General features: G+C 42.0%; 1 protein-coding gene across 8 annotated transcripts in view; it reads right to left on the reverse strand.

Annotated features, from left to right (window-relative positions):
- Positions 1 to 20,040, reverse strand: part of OTUD7B (OTU deubiquitinase 7B) — a 62,734-nt gene extending 42,694 nt beyond the window's left edge. For 6 of the 8 annotated variants that reach the window (XR_013529331.1, XR_004736525.3, XM_078355521.1 and 3 more), the window contains exon 1: positions 19,725 to 20,040. The gene's annotated coding sequence lies outside the window, so the exon portion shown is untranslated. Of the gene's footprint in view, positions 1 to 18,077; positions 18,218 to 19,388; positions 19,501 to 19,724 lie in introns of those variants that run through there. The other 2 variants (XM_078355522.1, XM_078355520.1) reach the window with 2 other exon arrangements.
- Between the last annotated feature and the right edge of the window lie 2,392 nt (positions 20,041 to 22,432).

Consider the following 22,432-nt stretch of genomic DNA (forward strand, 5'->3'; position numbering starts at 1 on the left):
CATAAAATTAGTTACAAGCATATAACACAATCTGATAGTTCTAGTTTACCTGGGAATGTAGAATATATATTTCATTTGTATAATTAACTTTTCACAATTGGGTCTTATATGGAACTGGTGGTGAGGTTCAGAAAGTCAGTCTGTTTTCCTGATTGGCACTTTAGAATCATAAATTTTTAGAACTGGAATATCAGAGATGATTTTTATTCCATACCCTCAAGTTACAGATGACAACACAGAAAACCAGGAGAGTGAGATTAAGTGACCTGTCCACATTCAAAGAGCTAGCTCTGGACAAAATGAGCACGGTATATAAATCTACTTATTCCCGTTCCAGTAATCCTTCCTCGACTTCACATGTATCACTAGCCCTCAATTTTCCATGGGATCTACTTTGTGGATTTATTAACAAAAACTGCCTTTCCCTGGCCACCCAGCTAAATCTCTTACTCCTGCAGATGCATACCAAAGAAAAAGGTATGTACCTAGGAAATAGAATCACTTAAGCAAATCATATTTAGGGAAGGAAATCATCTATAAAGAAAATCATGGGGCCGGGCATGGTGGCTCACACCTATAATCCCAGCACTTTGGGAGGCTGAGGTGGGTGGATCACGAGGACTGGGACCATCCTGGCCAACATGGTGAAACTCCATATCTACTAAAAATACAAAAATTAGCTGGGCATGGTGGTGCACAACTGTAGTCCCAGCACTTTGGGAGGCTGAGGTGGGTGGATCACGAGGATTGAGACCATCCTGGCCAACATGGTGAAACCCATATCTACTAAAAATACAAAAATTAGCTGGGCATGGTGGCGCACAACTGTAGTCCCAGCTACTTGGGAGGCTGAGGCAGGAAAGTCGCCTGAACCTGGGAGGCACAGGTTGCAGTGAGCCGAGATCTCACCACTGCACTCCAGCCTCAAGACAGAGTGAGACTCCATGTATGTTTTGCTCCTCACCACTAAAGATACTACTGAATTTGGAAGTATTCTAATGTTGTAACTATTCTGTAGCAAGACGGTAGGACAAAATTATGTGTGACATAGGGATAATTTTTCTCTTCTGACAGTTTGAAGCTACTTCTCATACACCATTCAGAAATCACAGCTATACTATACCTAATTTTTTTTTCTTTTTCTCTGTCTCACTGTCACCCAGGCTGGAGTGCAGTAGTACTATCTTGGCTCATTGCAACCTCTGCCTCCGGGGTTCAAGCAATTCTCATGTCTCAGCCTTCTAAGTAGCTGGGACTATAGGCGTGCACCACCACAGCTGGCTAATTTTTGTATCGTAGAGATGGGGTTTTACCATGTTGGTCAGGCTGGTCTCAAATTCCTGGCCTCAAATGATCCACCCGACTCGGTCTCCCAAAGTGCTGGGATTACAATTGTGACCACCAGGCCTAGCCTATAGCTCAGCTTTGAACAGGACAAAACATAAAACCAAGAGAGAAATAAACCACCAACTTTTAACATACTGTATTATTTCTTATCCAAAAGTGTTGGCCAGGCATGGTGGCTCACGCCTGTAATCCCAGCACTTTGGGAGGCTGAGATGGGTGAATCACCTGAGGTCAGGAGTTCAAGACCAGTTTGGCCAACATGGGGAAATCCCGTCTCTAGTAAAAATACAAAAATTAGCCAGGCATGGTGGCACCCACCTATAATCCCAGCTACAAGGGAGGCTGAGGCAAGAGAATCACTTGAACTAGGGGGGCAGAGGTTGCAGTGAGCTGAGACTGCGCCACTGTACCCCAGCCTGGGCAACAGAGTAAGACACTGTCTCGAAGAAAAAAAAAAGTACACAGCCTGAAAGCATCAAAGCAATAACTTTCCTCACATTCATATTTATTCACATTTATTTGTAGTAAGGCAACATGTCTTCTTCCCCAGAGGAAGGCCCACCATATCAGTACAGTAGTGCCCAATTCTCTCCTGATGAAAACCTTAACATCCTGGCTCAATCATTCAAAAACCACTTAAAATAAGGACCCACTCTTAATGCCAAGCAGGCTGCTAAGTGAAGAGGATGCATCAGCCAGTAAGTCACCATCTCTGCCTTCCAGAAGTTCATCTAATGGACTATTTCCAGAGAAAACCCCAAGATAGAGATCAGCCAACTTCCTTTATTTAATAAAAGGTTTACTAAGTACCAGACCATAGACAGAAAAAGGTGAAGAGGAAATTTTAAAAGGTGAGAGGATTTTTCAATTTACTAAACAAATTTACAAAATAACTTGCTCCTAAGGGTATTAAAGTCATATGTTCCTCTCCAAGGATGTCAATCATCAGAAACTGACTATAAAGGTTTTTTACGTATAATAATATCTAACCAAATAGTTTGGTCAAAGGCACTATTTCCTTAACCTTACTAATCTGAGAAACCAATCAGATATGGATCTATATTGATACATTTTAAAATATCTATTATATAATATCCGTATTGCACGAATGTGGCTGATCTTACCAAAACTGGGATGAGTTGTTTCCTGTGTAGAGAGAAGTTTCCAATAGAATGTACTCTAAGACTCTGGGGTCAAACATATAAATTACAAATCCTGTTAAACTTTCTTGCCCCATACTGAGTGAGTACAAGTAGTATAGGCAACCCTTCACAATTAATGCCTCCCGGGTTCAAGCAATTCTAGAGATGGGTTCTGCAGAGATGGGATTTCACAATTACATGGGCCAAGTTCTCGGAGTGAAGGTTTCTGCTTTTACTTCTCCTTTCCACAAAAACTACAAGAGTTATCAATTAGTACACAAGCCACCTGGTAAACATCTCATTGTGTTCTGAGCCTTCTTGAAATTAATCCAAGAAACCAACCCTTCTAAGAGTGAGTCCTATCCTATTATTATTATTTTTTTTTTTTTTTGAGATGGAGTCTCGCTCTGTTGCCCAGGCTGAAGTGCAATGGCACCATCTCAGCTCACTGCAACCTCCACTTTCCAGATTCAAGCAATTCTCCCTGCCTCAGCCTTCCAAGTAGCTGGGATTATAGGCATCTGCTACTTCGCCCAGTGAATTTTTTGTATTTTTAGTAGAGACAGGGTATCACCATGTGGGCCAGGCTGGTCTGGAACTCCTGACCTCGGATGATCCATCCGCCTCAGCCTCCCAAAGTGCTGGGATTATAGGCATGAGCCACTGCGCCTAGTCCCCATTATCATTTTTAACACTATTATTGGTAGTAGTGCTGGTGATAACAAGTGCTAACTTTGCAGTTCATAAAATACTTTCAAATATATTATCTCATTCACTGAAAAAAATGAAGAAGGGATAAAAGGAAATATCAAAGGCAATTATCTCAAACATCAAAAACCAATCGCAAATTTTTTTTTTAAGGGACAGAGTCTTGCTCTATTACCCAGGCTGGAGTACAGTGGCACAGTCATAGCTCACTGCAACCTCAAACTCATGCGCTCAGGCAATCCTCTTGCCTTAGCCTCATGAGGAGCTAGGACTACAGGCGAATGTCACCATGCCTGGCTAATCAAACTCAATTTCACTGAAACTGAAGAACAAGCATTTTCAATTCAAGAACTTATTTCTATCAAAAAAGCATTAGACTGACTCTAGCAATACGAATTTTAAAAAAATTCCCCTTAAATGCTAGGTCTAATTGATTCAATGTATAAATGTTAAGATTACAGTCTCAGCAAGAATTTGACACTATAAATCTTTGTTTACCTCAATCTCTTTCCCAAATGCTTTACCCGCAGTTAAATGCTTAATCAATATTCTTCTACAGAACGAATACTAACAATGAAGAAGCTGCTCTATGAAGACAAACTCACAACATCCAGCAGTCAAACACCTTTTGAAGATTTAGCTAACATTTATTGTGCACCTAATTCAAGTTCCATGCATTACTTGTGGGTTAGATGCATCTACATAAACCATCTCACAAACCTCATGAACCATGCCCAGATACTCTTGGATTCCCAGTACTAAATTGATTAGATCTCAAATACCAGATGGTTCTAATACTAGCAACTTTGGCCAGGCAGGGTGGCTCATGTCTGTAATCCCAGCCCTTAGGGAGGCTGAGGTGGGTGGATCACCTGAGGACAGGAGTTTGAGATCAGCCCAGCCAACATGGTGAAACCCCATCTCTACTACAAATACAAAAATTAGCTGGGCATGGTGGCATACACCTGTAATCCCAGCTTCTTTGGAGGCTGAGGCAGAAGAACTGCTTGAACCTGGGAGGCAGGGGCTGCAGTGAGGAGAGATCACGCCACTGCACTCCTGTCTGAGTGACAGAGCAAACCTCTGACTCAAAAAAAATAAAAAATACTGGCAACCTTGATCCACCTATTTAATCTTTTAGAACTCAACTGGAACTCAACTACTTGCTCTAAGTCTTAAACAATTTTTATGCTTTCTACTAGATATTGCTCAAAATAAATCCTTGTGCCTGTTCTGAAGATACTAACTCCAGAGTAAAGATCACTCATCCCTGGTAGGGCACATGGTGATGGTGCCCGTATCTATAAGTCCTCTCTTAGACAGCACAAGCTAAAGAATAAACCTAGAATGCTAACAAAACTGAATTTCAGTTAGGCGAAAGACACTGGATGTTGGTATTATTCCCAGCCTCAAAACCCTTTTCTAGTCCTCTGCATACAGAAAGCTTTTTCTATTTAAGTGAACTGAGCAGGTAAGTTTGACTCAAGGGTCCCTACCTGCATACTCGTCAGAGAGAACTAGGGGAAAACAAAAAATATTCCAACTAGCATGACCACATTACAATGTTAACAACACATTACTCACCATTGTGCTACAAGAAAGAACCTGCAAGTAGGCAGGAACTTTCAGGAAGCCCAAGAAACAAACAAAATTCTCCCAGTCCTCAAATGCCAAAGCGGGTCACACTGTCCAGTTTATACCCAAGTATAAGTGGGTGGAGAGGGAGAAGGAAGAGGCGAGGGGATGAGAGGAAAAGCATTATTGAGCAGGTACGCTTTTCAGCCTCAGAACACATTTCTTTCTTGGATTCATCAAGAACATTTTTAACAACAACAAAAAACTGGGGTTCCACTATTTTTATGACTTTATATATTCGCAGAGAACATCCAATATATGTAAATGGTGGCACAATGTAATAATGGTTGCAGACATTCCTTTTGGAATCCATCAGAGCTACATCTAAATCCTATCTGTTTCTTTCTTGATTTTTGACCTTGGGTAAATTATTTAATGCCTCTACTGCTTAGCAGAGACTTCAGCTGACGTTCACAATAGTATCCTCAGAACCTTAGACAGTGCCTAAATCACACCAACACATATTTTGGATGAATTAATCTGTAAGGGAGCATAAGAGTATCTGTCTTATGGAATTTGTATGAGTATAAATGAGATGTTATATAAAGTGTTTAATACAACTCAGGCTAGGATCTTGCTATTAAACAGTGAAGTTTACTTCCCTTTATTCTCCAGCCAGGTCAGAAGTTATGACAGGAGGTGTGGCAAGGAGTAAGACAGGATAAACATGGTAGAAGCCAAGCGTTAGAAGATGTTTACTACTATCATCACGTGCCATACCTAAGATGAGTGCTGCTTATTCTGGGGTTAGCAGCTTAAGAACAGGCACAAGGATTTCTTGTGAGCATTACCTAGTAGAAAGTATTTTAAAATGCTTAAGACTGTGAGAGCAAGGAGCTGAGTTCCAGGAAGCAGCTGAGTTCCTAGTGAGAAAATCTGAGAACATTTAGTCTTGGAAGATGAAATTAAATAACAGTCTCAGTCCCTTAGGGTAGGTGAATAACAAATGTTAGCTGATTGAGAAAATTCTATTTTGAATCCTCAGGTATCTTTATCACATAGATAAAAATCTGGCAAAAGAAGAAAACAAGAAGGGGTAGGAATGAGTCACACCTTAAATATACCTGACTAAGTATTTTAAAAGCAAATACAAAAGATTTAAGGCTATCCAACCCCGAAAAAAATCTCCTACCAGCAAAAATACTCAATTGATTTATAGCATTTACTCTCCCTTTCAGGTAATAAAAGCTATGTAAGTAGATTGTTTTTAACTGCTGACAGGGTAAATAAGCCTGAAAGATTTGGGTCTAAAGCTCTCTTCCTTTCACTAAAAAAAAAAAAAAAAAAAAAATGGGCCTTTGAGGCTACTTCACCCACAGCTTTCAACTCAGGCAAGCCTATCTTCTTGTAGAGGAGAGTGGGGGGAAACTATTGTATCTTCAAATTGGGAGTCAGAGAGAATATGCACTTAAATCCAAAATCTGAAGAAATCTTTCCCCTTGAATATGAAGAATTGAATCTCAGAAGAGAGCTCTAAGAAACCCATGCCACTGTTGCATTAAGAACCTGATAGACGTAAGTACACACACTTTGTGTATAAATAGAAGGAAAACCCATACAGAACTGAAACAGCGTGTGGTTAAACCTCATCATAATGTGGTCCTCAACTTCCCATTTCGTTTTCCAGGCATCGTTCTGTGTTTCTAACCACTGGACCCACCTCCTCTCAAGCAATATGATCTAGTAGAAAGAGCACCCAACAATAATCAAAAGAATGGGCTGTATACACCAAGTCCCACTACCTACTAGGCATGCACACAAAAATCAGTTACTTAAACCCTGAATTCAATATTCACGGAGAATGCTGAGCCAGACTCAGTACTTTTCAAAGTTGTCTACCAAGGTACCCCGCTTTGGAGAGAAATCAGAAACCCACCAAACCCAGCTCCCCCTATTGCTATTACCCAGACTGAAAATGTGTGTGCATCGTCCTTATCTATCCTTTTTTCACGATAATCAGTTACCAAATTCTATTTATCTCTTCAAATTACTCAACCCTCTCCCGCTTCCTGCATTACCATCACCCTTGTAGGCAGTCGTTTTCCTGGACTATTGTAACGGTCCTCTAACTGGTATCCTTTCCTATGTTTCCTACCACAAATCTGAATCGGCTGTCCTCAAGTACCAATTCATACAATTCCCTGCCCAGAGATTTTTCACTGTAAGTGTAAAAACCAAATTCCTTTGGCTGAGATTTAAGTCTCACAATTTATCTAACTAATTTTACTGATCTTATTGCCCTCCCAGGTAAAATACTGTGCTACAAACTACTTGCTCTGCCCCCAAAACAAGGTGAGCTCAGCTCGCTAGTCCTCTGCCTTGAATGTTTCCCCGCTGTATTCTTCTCTTCTCTAACATCTAGATTACCATAAAAGTAAAATTTTTCCCTATCTATTCCTTTTAAACTTCTACATAGCTATGTAACCGTACTCCTCACTTGGTATGTAGTGCCTAGGACTTTGTATTACTATTTATCTCTTCAGCAAAATATTCAGTGTTCATAAATAATTCGTGAGTTCTTACTGACTTTAACTGTTTCTACGATATACTGGAGGCCGAATTTTTCAGAGAGCTGATAGCCAATAAACTGTTAATAGTAATTAGAACCTTAGATAAGACATTTAAATTTTCTGGGTCTGATTTTGCTCACCTAGAAAATGATAATATGTAAATCTCTTTTCAGTTCTAAAATGTGATATACTATATATATTGCTATATTGCCTGTGTTTCTCACATTTCTTTTTCTTCTGTATCTGCATTTATCCTCATGTAACCACATCCTATGTAACCCAGAATATATATTTCCAAGGGGCCAATTCTCCTACTTCTTATTTATTTACTGGGTAACACCTCCTTGGCATCTCCTTAGTGTATTTTGCCCAGATTCCAGTGCACAACAGGTGTTTGGTGGAAAGGAATTTGTAGTTTCAATAAGGTGGCAAACATCAAGGGAAATCTGCATAGATCATTTAAATCTCAATTTTCATAATGAACTAGTATATTATAAAAAATTACAAAGATGTGAGAAAGAAGGAACCTAAAGTTGTTAAGATGACAGGACACCTTGTGCCAAATAGCTAGGAATTTATTTTAGGCAAGCAAAGAAACTAGAACACAGCAACTCTTAAGTCTAACTCTCAAATTCTATGTTCAGTGTTCTAAGAAGGGGGTATGGAAAGTCTCTGACCTTGGTGAGTAAACAACAGGGACCAAGTATTCTTCATGTCAAAGAATCCTGTCCCTTAGAACTGACAGAGCATTTCAGGAAATGGACGGTTTAACACTTAGCCAGGTGAGCTACCTTTTCAAGGGAAGCAAAAGCAGATGTTCACAATGGAACACATAAGAAGAGATAAGTTTCTAACATGCATTTTTATTAGAGCCAGCCATGATGGCACACGCCTATAGTCCCAGCTGCTCAGGAGGCTGGGGTGGGAGGATGGCTTGAGCCCAGGAGTTCAAGACCAGCCTGGGCAGAGATTAAAAACAAAAACAAAAAAAATAAATAAAAAAAGACCAGCCTGGGCAACACAGTAAGACCCTATCTCTACTAAATAAACAAACTATATTTTTGTTAGCTAGCAGCATTATATTTTCCCATTGTCTTGCCTTAATTCTTCACAAGCGACAACCTTCATGTAAATGTCAACATTTATTAACACTAAAGTTTCAGAGGAATTCAATCTTCCTTTTCTTTTGATGTTAGCTATTAATGATTCAAAAGGCACTAGTAGACCAACTCATTTAAAATGACCCTGACTTTTCAAAGAACTATTTTAGAACACAGCACTGGTATTTTCAAAGCTCCATTCTATATATAATATTCTCCAAGTGGGTATCTGTAGAGCGTAGCCTGGATACAACTTTGATATAGTTAAGGTAAAAGGTTTATAAAGAAATCTAAGCCAGATTTTGAAGAATGAGAGGAAACAGAAGCCCTTTAAATGTTTATACTTATCCCCTTTCTGCTCCTGTTGCTCAAGCCTATTTTATAACATCTGCTAATTCTTACCTACTCTGTTTTCCCCTGTCTTCTGCATTCCCCTCCCTCCTATCCTAAGAACAGCTCTGGGAGCCACAAGGTAAACAATCTGGTGCTAGAAACTAGGGCTCTTGCCCTCTATCCTTTTAAGTCCCCAAATAACATCAAAGAGACACAGGCAATTTTCTCTTTCCGTGATTTTTGCCCCCCAACTAGATCTTCTTATCAAGATCAGAGAGGAGACGTTGGGGGTAGCAGGTAAAGGAGGGAAATAAGTCATTTACTCATGGGAACTATAAGCTCATTAAAGACAACTCAATCAATTACACGGAGATATTTACAGCAAAAATGTTTATCTCAGGCTTATTTCCCAGAGCCTGTTGAGAGTTGTGGCCTACAACTCTCATACATTCCCCATCCACCTTCTCAAATACACTAAACGTGTGCTCAGAAACAAATTTATTAAAAATCTGAGCTAAAGATAACTGCAAAAGAAAATCCCCTGCAAATTAATGTTCAGAAATGCATTTTAGACGTTTAAATGGGCCGGGCGTGGTGGCTCACACCTGTAAACCCAACACTTTGCAAAGTGGCAGGAGGGCTGTTTGAATGCAGGAGGAGTTCGAGACCAGCCTGGGCAACAGGGCAAGACCCCAGCCCTACAAAAAATATAAAAAATTAGCTAGGTGTGGTGTAGAAAACTTGTGGATCCCTGCTTCTTGAGAGGCTGAGGTGAGAGAATCACCTGAGCCCAGAAGGTCAAGGCTGCAGTGAACTGTGATCATGCCACTGCAATCCAACCTGGGTGACAAAGAATGAACTTGGCTCAAGAAAAAAAAAATGGATTTGGGATTATCTACTTCAAAAAGATCCATGATATTGCTTTTCAGAACACAAAGAAAATCACAACCTGATGGTTTAACCAAACTGTCAAGAGTTGACTGCTTTTTACCTTCAAAATGGCAATTTCATATAGTTTAACTTAATATTAATCTCTTACTTGGGGTAGAAGGAGCTTCCATAGGCCAAAACAATGTTATATCGGAACTATATGTTACAGAATTAAACACAAACATGCTGATACACAACCTGATCTCATCATAAGCAAAGGAGTATGGTGAAAGTACATGTATGTATATATGTGGGAATGTGGGTCCATGTGGGGATACACACGTTGGTCCTGAGCAGTGTTCAGTAACTGGACAGCCTCCTTCTCTCAGAGCCCATCTCCGACTCCAGTGAAGCTGTCAAGACCCTGATGACTAAAGCAGAATCTATAGCTAGTGAAACGAGTCTGGCTGCAGGCACACACTGCCTAAAAGGCCACCAGGATCGATTCTCAGGAGTTTCCCGATTGAGATGCTATCACCTATCAATTCCCATTTCATTTTCCGAGAAATGTTTGCCCTCACCCCTGCAGGAAGTTAGTCTTGATTACTTTTACTATTTATGTGCATTTGTATGTAATTTTCAGTGCCAAGTGTTTGTTTATAAGCTTTATTTTTCAGGGGGTCCACCCCAATAGCTAAATTAATAGTTCACCAACGTAAAGGATGGTCTTTTGTTGTTGGTCAAAATCTATTTAGTCATTAACAGTGTCTAAATGCCTACTATGTGCAAGTTTCTATGGCATGCCTCATAAGGGATACAAAGAAAAAGAGACTACTCATCTGCTCTCAAAGAGCTTACAGTATAGTAGAAGAGGCATGCCAAGGGCACAAATAAACCAAAATATAAGAATACACAGCCACCACATGACAAGTACCAGCAAAATGAGAGGAAGATTCAGTTGTGGGAAAGATCATATCCTACTGAAGAAAAAAAAACCAGCAACATTTTTGTGAAAGCGATAGTTTACACTAGGACTTTAAGAATGGGTAGGTGCTTTTTTTTTTTTTTTTTTTTTAAAAAAAAAAAAGGGCAAGTGGGGCTAGGCACAGTGGCTCACACCTGTAATCCCAGCACTTTGGAAGGCTGAGGTGGGCAGATTCCTTGAGGTCAGCAGTTCAAGACCAGCCTGGCCAACATTCAGAAACCCCGTCGCTACCAAAAAATAAAAAAATTAGCCGGGTGTGCTGACTCGAACTTAATGCTTCGCATGGGACACATAGTTTCAGCTATCGGGAGGCTGAGGCAAGATAATCACTTGAACCCAGCAGGTAGATGCCACAGTGAGCCAAGATGGCACCACTGCACTCCAGCATGGGTGACAGGGCAAGACCCTGTCTCAAAAAAAGAAAACAAAAACAAAACCAGGGCACGTGGGGAGGGCAATGGAGAAAACAAGTTTAAAACTTAGGTGACTGAATGAACTACATCTACCTGCAGAACATCTGAAAAGCAATGTTGAGAAAAAAAGTTGCAAAAGGATACATGATTCTATTTATGTAAGATTTCAAAACAAAACTATATGTTGTCTATGAATACATATGTGGGGCTGGGCGCAGTGGCTCATACCTGTAATCCCAGCACTTCGGGAGGCTAAGAACGGGCAGATCACTTGAGGTCAGGAGTTCGAGACCGGCCTGGCCAATGGGCAAAACTCCCATCTCTACTAAAAGTACAAAAATTGGCCGGGCGCGGTGGCTCAAGCCTGTAATCCCAGCACTTGGGAGGCCGAGGCAGGTGGATCACGAGGTCAAGAGATCGAGACCATCCTGGTCAACATGGTGAAACCCCGTCTCTACTAAAAATAAAAAAAATTAGCTGGGCATGGTGGCACGTGCCTGTAATCCCAGCTACTCAGGAGGCTGAGGCAGGAGAATTGCCTGAACCCAGGAGGCGGAGGTTGCGGTGAGCAGAGATCGTGCCATTGCACTCCAGCCTGGGTAACAAGAGCGAAACTCCATCTCAAAAAAAAAAAAAAAAAAGTACAAAAATTAGCTGGGCATTGTGGCACGCATCTGTAATCCCAGCTACTCGGGAGGATGAGGCAGGAGAATCATGTGAACCTGGGAGGCGAAGGTTGCAGTGAGCCAAGGTCCCATCACTGCACTCCAACCTGGGTAACAGAGTGAGACTCCATCTCAAAAATAAATAAATAAAGATATGGGGGCGGGAGTATAAAACATGAAGGAATGATACATATCATTTCAGGGCAGTAGTCAGTTCCTGAGAAAGAAGAAGGAAGAAAGGATGCAGGGCGGAACTTCAGTTATATTTGTAACATTTAATATTTTAAAGAGAGGAAGACATCTAAAACAAATATGACAAAATGTTAATGTCCATCAAATTTGGGTTGTAGACTCAAAATTGGCTGTTTGGGTTTTTCACTGAGTTTTTCTAAATGTTTGAAATACCTCATTATGCAAAATTTTAAAATTAATAAAGCACCAGGTTGGAAGGATAGAGGAGTCAACACAAAAACAGTCAGGAGCACAATGGTTTCCTGAAACTCTAAGGAGATGTTTGACCTGGTTCAGTTTTAGACTGAAGAGGAGCCTTCACATCCCTCAAACAGTTTGCACAAGAGGTGCTTAGAACAGCATAGAGTGACAATAATGGACAAGAAGATTTATTGCCATCTCAAATCAGATAGCAGAGGCGAGTGAAAAATCACCTTCCCACATAACTTAAATGCCAGTGTAACCAAGTTATCTCCCCTAAAACTGCCAGAGAAACTTCCAGTTACACAGGAATTCAGATAAGTACTCGCTGTGAGTAGCTATGCTGTGTCTCCTCTCTTCCCGCCCCTCCCCTCTCCCAAATACTCACAAACAAAAACAAAATGTACCCTTGCCCACTTGAGAAAGAATTAAGACTTGGCAGCTCTGCTAAAATGGACAGCTTCCAAACTAAGGCCCTTCTCTGGGGAAGATGCTGACAGGGCCCAGAGAAAAGAATTTAAAAATCACAACTCAGACAAGCTTTGAGGAAGGCCTATCGATGGAACATATCCATCCTTCCACATGTCCTTAAGTCCCAACTTCTCCCAGGGGAATCTCAGGACTTAGAGGATGCCCTCTATTCTGTTCTATTCTCCTCCAGCAAAAATGACTAAAACACAAAGTCCAAACTCTCACTTAGCATTTTCAAACCAAACAAAAAAAACCCAATGAAAATTAAAATGCAGGGAAGACACAGAATCTGAGTATTTAATATTTTAAATATTTTAATATTTAAATATTTTAAAGACATCTAAAACAAATATGACAAAATGCCAATGTGCATCAAATTTGGGTTATAGGCTCAAATTTGGCTGGGTTTTTTCCCTGAACTTTTCTAAATTTTGTTTTAATAAATATTTTTTTTAGATAAATATACTTTTAATCAGTGCGCAATTTATCACAGCTTATTTAACAAGTTTCACTGGCACAATTTGAAACTAAGTTTAAAAGAAAACAACTTAAAGGGAACTTAGTGGCAGAGAGAAAGACACTCAACAAAACAAATACCTCGACATTCTTCTACATCTGAATCAATACAGCTGAAAAATCCTAACACCTTATTCATCCCAATCCAGGGCACCAAACTGCCCCTCTTCCCAACAGCACTCTGAGGGCACATCTTTCTCAGTCAGACCTAGGAAAATACCACTATTCACTCTGGACAGATTCAAAAAAAGACGGTGGGATGGAATAACATTAAGTCCTTCAGCCTGCTAGTACAATGCAATGTGGCAGAATGACGCAAGCACTGGAATGGGACTCGGGGGAGAACAAGAGGTGAACTCTCCTTTATTAATCAGCAGCCACTGAGGACTGAATTCTAGACCAAGCTATCACTAAACTACCGTGGTCCTCAGTAAACCTCAGGTATTCTATTTGAAAATGAATGAGGAAAGCTAGGAAAGCGTAACTGTCCCTCTAGGTGTCTGATTCCATGCTTCTATAAATATGACCGCTCTCAATAAATGTGCTATAGTTCAGCATGAAGTTACTGAAAGGCCTTTTGCTTTCTTCATCTCCAATCCACCCCACACAGCACGGACATAATCTTTCTAGGATGTGGAACGTTTTTACCACCCAATGCTTAAAATCCTTAAATGCCTCATCATACACCGTAGTATAAGGTAAAGCTGTGTATTATTCAGCCTTGCCTACCTCTTCAGCCTGCCCTCCATCCCATCCTCCAGCCATATTGGTTAAGTAAAAGTTACCTAAAGAAGTCTGGTTTTCATTCCTTTAAGCTTTTGTTCATAGTGTTTTTTCAGACTAGAATGTAATTCTCCTTGTCGTCTGTAGAGTATATCGTTACTTCATCTTTCAAGACTCAGCTCAAAGGCTACCTCCTCAGGGAGGCTATTTCCAACCGCTGCATGCCCAAGGCGGAACTGACCTTTGGGCTCCCACTCTCCCCTCCACATACTTCTACCACAGTATCTATCACACTTCATTCCATCTATATATTTACGTTATCTGTCTCCTCCCACTAAACCCATACCCTCCTGTGGGTTCCTTGTCTGACTTACCTCCATCTCAGTGCCTAGGACAGTATTTACAAGATAGGAGACATTCAACATACATTGAATGGAGTAAGGAGTAGAAAAAACAAGCAAGCAAAAAAACAAACAAAAAAAAACAGGAAAGGAGAAGGAAGAACCAATTACCATGACTGGAATGCAGGGAATGTTCATGTTTAGGTTTATCAGTACCATTTTCTTTGCCCTTCTGCTCTTTCCCTAAACTCTAGTCCCCAGAGAGCTTAATTCTCTTGGCTACAGCTCATGTCTAGCCATGAATTGCAAACTGCATTTCCAAACCTACCCTCATCACTACCCCAGCTCACACCCAGAACAGCTTTCACTGGGACATTTCATTGTCACTTTAAATCCAACACATCCCAGATTACACTTATATTGCCCTAAAATGAGGAAAGCTTCCTAACTTCTTTATTTCAGTCAGTGTCTCAGACACCCAGGCTTAATGTGTCATAATCATACTTGACTCATCAGCTTTCTCATCTCCCACAATCAGTCCCCATTAATTTAAATTTTGCCTTCACAGTCTCTTTTTCACTCTTTCCTCTCATTAACCTAACCTCCAAAACTCGGGGCCTTATCACTTCACACACCCTCAGAAATACTATAATCTCCTGACTCAAGAAGTAAGTAATAATCCTGTGCTGGTGACATCGCAAACAGTTTGGTAATGATTATAAAGAGGTGACAGAGGGTGGCAGGGATGGAGGAAAGCAAGTAAACTAGAAAAAAAGGATGTAAGAATGGCATGTGATTTTGTTTACTTCTTAAATGTGGATACTTCTGCCCATTTTTTTTTAAATCGGATATATTTTCAAACGACTTTCCTAAGGAGGAAAATCTGACAGATTTTGAGTGAAGCTGGTATCTGGAAGAGCCTACAAAGCACAAATCCTTTGAGAAAGCCAGCTTCATCTTCAACAATGCAACATGATGCAGTGGGATTCGTCCAGATGCTGTGAGTGAAGGCTCATTCTGGCTGGAACATGGGCATCACCTGCCAGTCATTCTCAGACATAAGACAGACAGCCTAAGGACACATTGGATCCATACAGATTTTTTTTTTTTTAAACAAGAGTTTCGCTCTTGTTGCCCAGGCTGGAGTACAATGGCGAGGTCTTGGCTCACTGCAACCTCCACCTCCTAGGTTCAAGCCATCCTCTTGCCTCAGCCTCCCAAATAGCTGGGATTACAGGCACCCACCACCACACCCGGCTAATTTTTGTATTTTTAGTAAAGATAGGTTTTCACCATATTGGACAGGCTAGTCTCAAACTCCTGACCTCAGGTGATCCGCCCACCTCAGCCTCCCAAAGTGCTGGGATTACAGGCGTGAGCCACCACTCATGGACGGATCCATACAGATTTTGAAAAGAAATTGGTCTATCAACATATTCAGTGTAGTCTAGTCTTAATTATCCACAAATGGATTATTCATTTTATGGATTTCTGAGGCCAAATCTTTAATACAAGATTGACTGTTCTTCATCATCAGTGTACTCTCCCCACCATCAGGTAATACAAGCTTAGAAATGCAAATTTGTTTCAATATCGGTATGATCCCCAAACATGAAAATAAATCTGGTTTGAAAAATAATGTATATCCAAACCAAGAAATGTCTTTATGAAGTTCTGAATTACTTATAACAGTGCTCCCTACGTTAGCAGAGGTAACTGAGTTAAATGCACTTGAAACATAATGCTGTTCTTACTATAAGCTCTTGAGGAGAATCCAGCCATAGTCCTGAAATGTCCCCACAGGGTGGTGCACTATGAGACAGGCACAAGCAGGCTCAGCAAAGTAAGGTGTGTAAACACAAAACCTTCTGCAAGGAATCTTATGTCTACTGGTCGTATCCCTTTAGGCCAGGATGGTACAGAAAAGAAGAGTCACAATGTATGGGTGCCTGCCTGACTCCTTGTCCCCGAGTTCCTGAACCACAGGGCTCAATATTTCTCATTAAATCCGTCCTTTGTTCAAGGACCTACAATGACTCTATTGACCCTCCTATCAACACCCAACAGAGTCTAGCTTGAGTCCCCTCCACCCTCTTGCCTGCTCTACCCATGACTTGCCCAACCCACATTCTCTACAGTCACTCTCATATATTCCCCCCACACACAACTTAGTCATTCATACCATCATTGCACACTGTACATTCTATACTTTGTCTGGAAGATCCTTTCTTTTCTTTTATTCCCAACACAATAACTATTTCATTTACTTGAATGCTCACATTTTACAGATAAGAGAAGTAACTTGTCCAAGGTCACATGGTAAAAAGTAGACCCAAGGTCTGAATGAAGGCCCATCTAACTCAATAATCCATACCTCTTCATGACCAATCCATAGCCTCCCAAGTCTATTTCAAAACTTACTGATTCCGGAATCACTCCTGATTTATTTCACTGATTCTTACTTTATTACTTGAAGTCTTCTCAGCCCTTACATACTTCTCAGCACATTAAATTTGCTTTTGTCCATGTTTCCTAAATGTTAAAGCTTACAATAATAGTCTGCCTTCCCATTCATATACCACCTTTCCCCTCCCCACCCTCAACCCCAAGAGCGAGGACACACGTCTTTACATCTTTTACACCTCCCTAAAGCCTGTCACTGGAGCATGGAGACTTTATCCACATAAGTGTTCAATCAATACCCAGCTAGGATGTCTTGTTTTAAAACAACCAAACAACTTCCTTCTATTATATTAAAAAGTCAGCTGAATTCAGGCATTCATGTGAAAACTGCCCTGCATCTATATTCCACTTACACAAATTTTTAATTCCCTGAATTTATCAAAGGCTACAAGAGTCCGCAGTCTGCTCTTTCACAGGTCCTAAGTGCCCATAGGAAAGATACTGCTGAGGTCACATACCAAAGCACTGTTTAAGGATTTTTCCCTTTGGTGGGATGAGTGTTTAGGATAAGGAGAGGCCTACTCATACACGCATACACACACATACATACGCTAAAATGGCCAGTATCTTACAGCATGCTTAAGATACTGAGGAGCTCCAAACCTTTGACGAGTGGAACTTAGTGCCCTCATAACAATCAGAAAACTTATTTTTAATACTGAATTATTCCACTGTAGTTCACTTGGTCACATACACTGAATCTCAAAATCGCAAATAAAACCTTCTGAGAACTAGGAATATTGGTGGACTACCAGGCACCTCTCCACTCACTCCCAGGCTTATTCAACCCCTTCGATCGCCATGCCCTGGAATCAAGTACGCGGTTCAACTTTGGGGAGTTGCTAGATGCAGATATAAATAGAATTCACCCAGATATCATCACTAATATGGGCACCAACCAACTCAAATAGATCAAAACAATTGACAGCAGATTCTGGGAAGGCATATGTGGTTTTTAAAAATTAGATTTTCATCTACAAATTAAATCTTTTTTTTAAATAGGAGTCTTGAAAGAGATGAAACAAAGCTTTGGGAAATTTTCCAAGTTGTGGACAACAAAAGGTCACTCAAGGCCGCCTAACGATTAGCATTCATTACTGCTCATCCTGTCTTATACAAGTCATCAGATACCTAGCTCTTGCATTGGCAAAGTTTTACATTTTTTTCCGAGGGGGCCTTTGGTACTAAAAGCAAGGAGTAAGTCAATTAAGGCAACAACAATAAAACATGAGTTTGGAGACTATCTTCCTTCCCTCTTTCTTTCCATCTTGAATGTGTAATGTCCAAAGCAGATATCGGTTCAATTCTAAATTATTCATGTTAATGGATAAGTATTGGCAGAAAGGTGCTGATAATAAAAAAAACGGGGTAAAATCGAAAAAACCTGTTTTGGCTTTGGAATACATGTTTTCAGCATATTTACCTTCTTAATTATTCCTAGTATGAGCTAATATTTGCATTCGCTTGCAATCTCTAAGTACATAGTAACTGGCCACTTTGTCAGGGAGGTGCCCTGAGGCAAGCTGGGTCAATAGTGGAAATGAGAGCGGTCGGGTATTCAGCCTGCGGAGGAACAACATCAAGTTCATTTATTTTACAGTTCTGTTCAGCCTTCAAAATATCGATAAACTAGCACAGCACGTTGGTTACTAAACTTTAAAAGAACTACTTGAAAAACAAAGAGTATAATTAATTCTTCATTGTGTGCGCATAATGTATTCATTTGTAAATTATGCACAGCAAATGTTTAACTACCTCTGACTCTCCCTAGCCACCCAGCTTCCGTCCCTGAAGTCTTCTCCCCTTCAGGAATGCAATCTCATTTACTAGGAAGAAAATGTTCTAAATGTTTTCGAAATGTTACATAGCGGGTAGGGAGGGGGGAAAAAGTTACATAGCATAGAAACTATTCTTTAAATATTTAGGGGTTAGCTACTCTTTTGGACCAGTTTTACCGCCGCCTCTTTCTCTACTCTGTTCTTTTCCACCTTTGAACTAGATTCTGAAAGACAAAGGGATCCAGCCGCCTCGAAAATCTCCTAAATATACAGTACTAGAAGCCAAAGTCTGAAAAATTAGCAGCCTGTGAATTTCTAAGGAAAGCGTAACGCAGGACGTATAAAAAGATAAGGAAAATAAAAGTCCACGTACTGCTAATTCTTCACTTTGTATTCATGAAAAGCTGCCTGAAAAGTTTGTGGGGAACCTCTTCCATAAAATTCCACCATTCAGCTTCTTTCTACTTTCAAATTTTTACATCTGTATTGTACCCAGAGAAGCCACCTAGGTTAGACAGAAAGACTACCACGAGGAGGGAGAGAGAGAGACTCTGAGCGCTGGTCCTTGTGAGCCGACAAGCTAAAAATACGCCGGCCCAGTAAACAAATCCCATTCCATCCCGACCAGAGCCACACCGTTAACCTAGTAATTATGAGAAGAGTGAGATCACGCAGCCCCCGGCTTACTCATCGTCAGGTTCTAAAGTTTCCATCGGCTCATGGCAACTTTTCTTTTTTCTAAAGTTCTTAAGACTGCCCTAGAATCCGTCAGCCTCCGTCTCTCGCTCTCTCTCACACACAAACACACACACACACCTTTTTCTCGCCTTTCCTCCATTACCCTATGCACCTATCAATAGGGAGCATAAGCTTGTTTGCTTTTCATTTTAGTTTTATATTAAGATTTCAAATGAACTTCATCCTACTGTAGGGGTAGTAAACTGCATCTTAATCACCTTAAAACTCCACCATCCCTCCCGAAAGCCTAGCTGACAAGGGCGGACCGTCCAAACTGCCCAGCACAGCTCAGGAAGGGAGGCCGGGAGCTGGAGAGCGCGGGGTAGGAACGCAGGACGCAGGTGAAAGGGAGGAGGAAACGGAGGAAAGGTTGGGACGAAGCAAGGAGCAGTCAGGGCGAGAAGGGAGCGCCGAGGGGAGACGGCTTCGGCTAAAATAGATTCGGAAAGGAGAAAGGGGGCAGTGGCGATCAGAGGAGCAGAGTTTGGGAGTCTGAGAAGCCGGGAGGGGCGGGAGCAGACGGGGGACGGTGTCAGGGCGGGGGGCTCCGTTACCCTCGAGGCTCCCGGGGCAAGGCCCTAGGCCGGGGCGGAGCGCGGGGCCCGGCCGCCTCTCCTCATTCCTCGGCAGTGACCCCGGGGTCCGGCCGGCCCCTCCCCCGACGGCGATGGAGGCGGAGGCGGAGGCGGCGGTGGAGACTGCGACCGCAGCTGTTGCTCCGCACAGAATCTGGAGCTGGAGCCAGAAGGGACTGATCGGGACTGGCCTCCCCCAGCGGCTTTTTGCCCGCTCCACACCCCGTCGCCACTCCGGCTCCGGCGGCTGGTTCAGGATCGGTGGGTTTCGGCTGTCCGGCCGGAAACAAGCGCCAGTTTCCGGCCGGAGCGGGTTGGTGGTGACACCCAGGCCGCCCCCGGGCCTCCTCGCGCCCCGCCCCGCCCCGCCCCGTCGCAGCCCCGCCCTTAGCGCCGCTCCCCGGGGCAGCGGCCAGTTTGGCGCTTGCCCCGCGCGTGACCCCTTGTTTTCCTGACCCGCGTTCCTAAAGCTCCTGGTCTGGCGCATTCTTGAACCGGAGCTGGAGGGGTACAGGGTGGACTCTTAGGACTCTGGAGTAGAATCAGTTGGGTACCGCCGTTGGGAAGCAGCTGAAACGGGTGGAGTAGTTGTAGAAAGGTGAGAGGGATGAACATACTTCAGAATGAAAAGACTGAAATTCTAGTAACTCTACACAATCATTCTGGAATGACCGGAGGAAAATTCGCTTCTTCCAGACTAGTCTCCGCCCGGTTATGTATTTCTCTTGTTCCTTCACTCTTGATGTGAACATACCCTTCTCTGTAAACACACTTAATATTTATTTACTTGCATAATAATGATCCCCTGTTGACGCATTTGCTTTAGACTTGCTAACACAGTTAAAAAAAAAAAAAAAAAAGTTGGCCGGGCGCGGTGGCTCAAGCCTGTAATCCCAGCACTTTGGGAGGCCGAGGCAGGTGGATCACGAGGTCAAGATATCAAGACCATCCCGGTCAACATGGTGAAACCCCGTCTCTCCTAAAAATATAAAAAATTAGCTGGGCACGGTGGCGCGTGCCTGTAATTCCAGCTACTCAGGAGGCTGAGGCAGGAGAATTGCCTGAACCCAGGAGGCGGAGGTTGCGGTGAGCCGAGATGGCGCCATTGCACTCCAGCCTGAGTAACAAGAGCGAAACTCCGTCTCAAAAAAAAAAAAAAAGTTACATAGTGTGTTTGTTTGTAATGTCTTTTAAAACATTGTGGCATCATTCAAATATGTATTGTGTCCCTGTGATGTGTATCATTGTGCCCAGTGATATACGGGGATGCAAAAATTAACAAGCAGAGTCCCAGACATCAAAGGTTTTACAGTTTAATAAAATACATAAAACTATATTAGATGTAGCAGAACTTGTATGTGTCCTATGTAAGTGACAATGAGCTGTGACTATGAAAACATAAGCCATCCCTGCCACATAGTAGACCTTCCCTATTTGTTAAATGAATAAATATTAGGCCTGGTCAGACTGTTTGTAGAAAGAAAGGCCGTTTATTAAATACCGGAAATTTCCTAAACATCTGTATCTCTTAGGGATACACCTGGGTTTGGAACTGAAAATTTAGGGCTGGGCCCATACTAAGCTGACTAAGGCCAAGCAGGTCCGGGTGCCTTGCATGGGGGCATATCCAGGACCTACAGTACAGGTTGACAAGTAAAGTCGTTTGGCCTGGGCTTCAAGCATTTAGGGACCACAAATTTTAGCTGCCATTTAGTGGCAAATTTGAGGAGGAGAGCAGGATGAGATTTGGTCACCTAAATCGACTCTAACTGAACTGAACTGGAGGGGTACAGGGTGGACTCTTAGGGCTCTGGGTACAATCAGTTGGCTACAGCTGTTGGGAAGGAGCTGAAAGGGGTGTAGTTCTAGAAAGGTGAGAGGGATGAAAATACTTTAGAATGAAAAGACTGAAATTCTAGTAACTCTACATAATAATTCTGGAATGATTGTGACAACAGTCACTGATCACACCTACCCCTTGCTAGATAAATTTGAGGTGGGAGCACAGATCTGCAGAAGAGGAGCCTCACAATCTGAAAGTTGCCTTGTTTCACCACAGCTATCCAGAACCAGGTCATACCCTTAGGAGTATTTCTTTCTAGTCGTAACGCCACTGCCACAGCATTATTAAAACTCTCTACTCTCAATCTAAGACAGACTTTTTCTTTTGGCAGTGACCATAAAAAGTCTCTGGATTTGAAAGCTGGGCCAAGTTGCTGGTCAACTTGGCCACACTTTATAGGCTTGCCTGGAAATTTAGGGGCCAGGAAGTGATGGGGGTCGAAGTTGCTTTGTGCCTGTTTCTTGCTCTGACCATCCATCATTCATTGTTGTTTATGCAGTTGCTCAATGGGCTGCTTGTCTTTGGACAGCCCAGGCTGTGTGGGTAGCAGTGTGGTCAGCTGGGCTGGAAGCCAGGCCACCTGTGTTCTGGTCCCAGCTCAGCCAGCCTCTAATCCATTAAGTGACTCCCTTCTCGTTCCTATGTGTCAGTTTCTCTGCCTAGAAACTAGAGGCTTCTTCTCTAGTGATACGCAGCCATTTAGGCTGGCACTAGGTTGGATGCTCAGAGGCAGCTGTCTAACATAGACGTTGGCAGTAGCCAGAAAACAGTTCTCTATTTTGCTGCCAGGTAGAATAGTAAGGGAAAAAAGGTAAAGGCAGCAGAGCAAATCCTACCGGTATAC

Source organism: Callithrix jacchus, chromosome 18 (genome assembly GCF_049354715.1).
Source record: "Callithrix jacchus isolate 240 chromosome 18, calJac240_pri, whole genome shotgun sequence".
Lineage (NCBI taxonomy): Eukaryota > Metazoa > Chordata > Mammalia > Primates > Cebidae > Callithrix > Callithrix jacchus.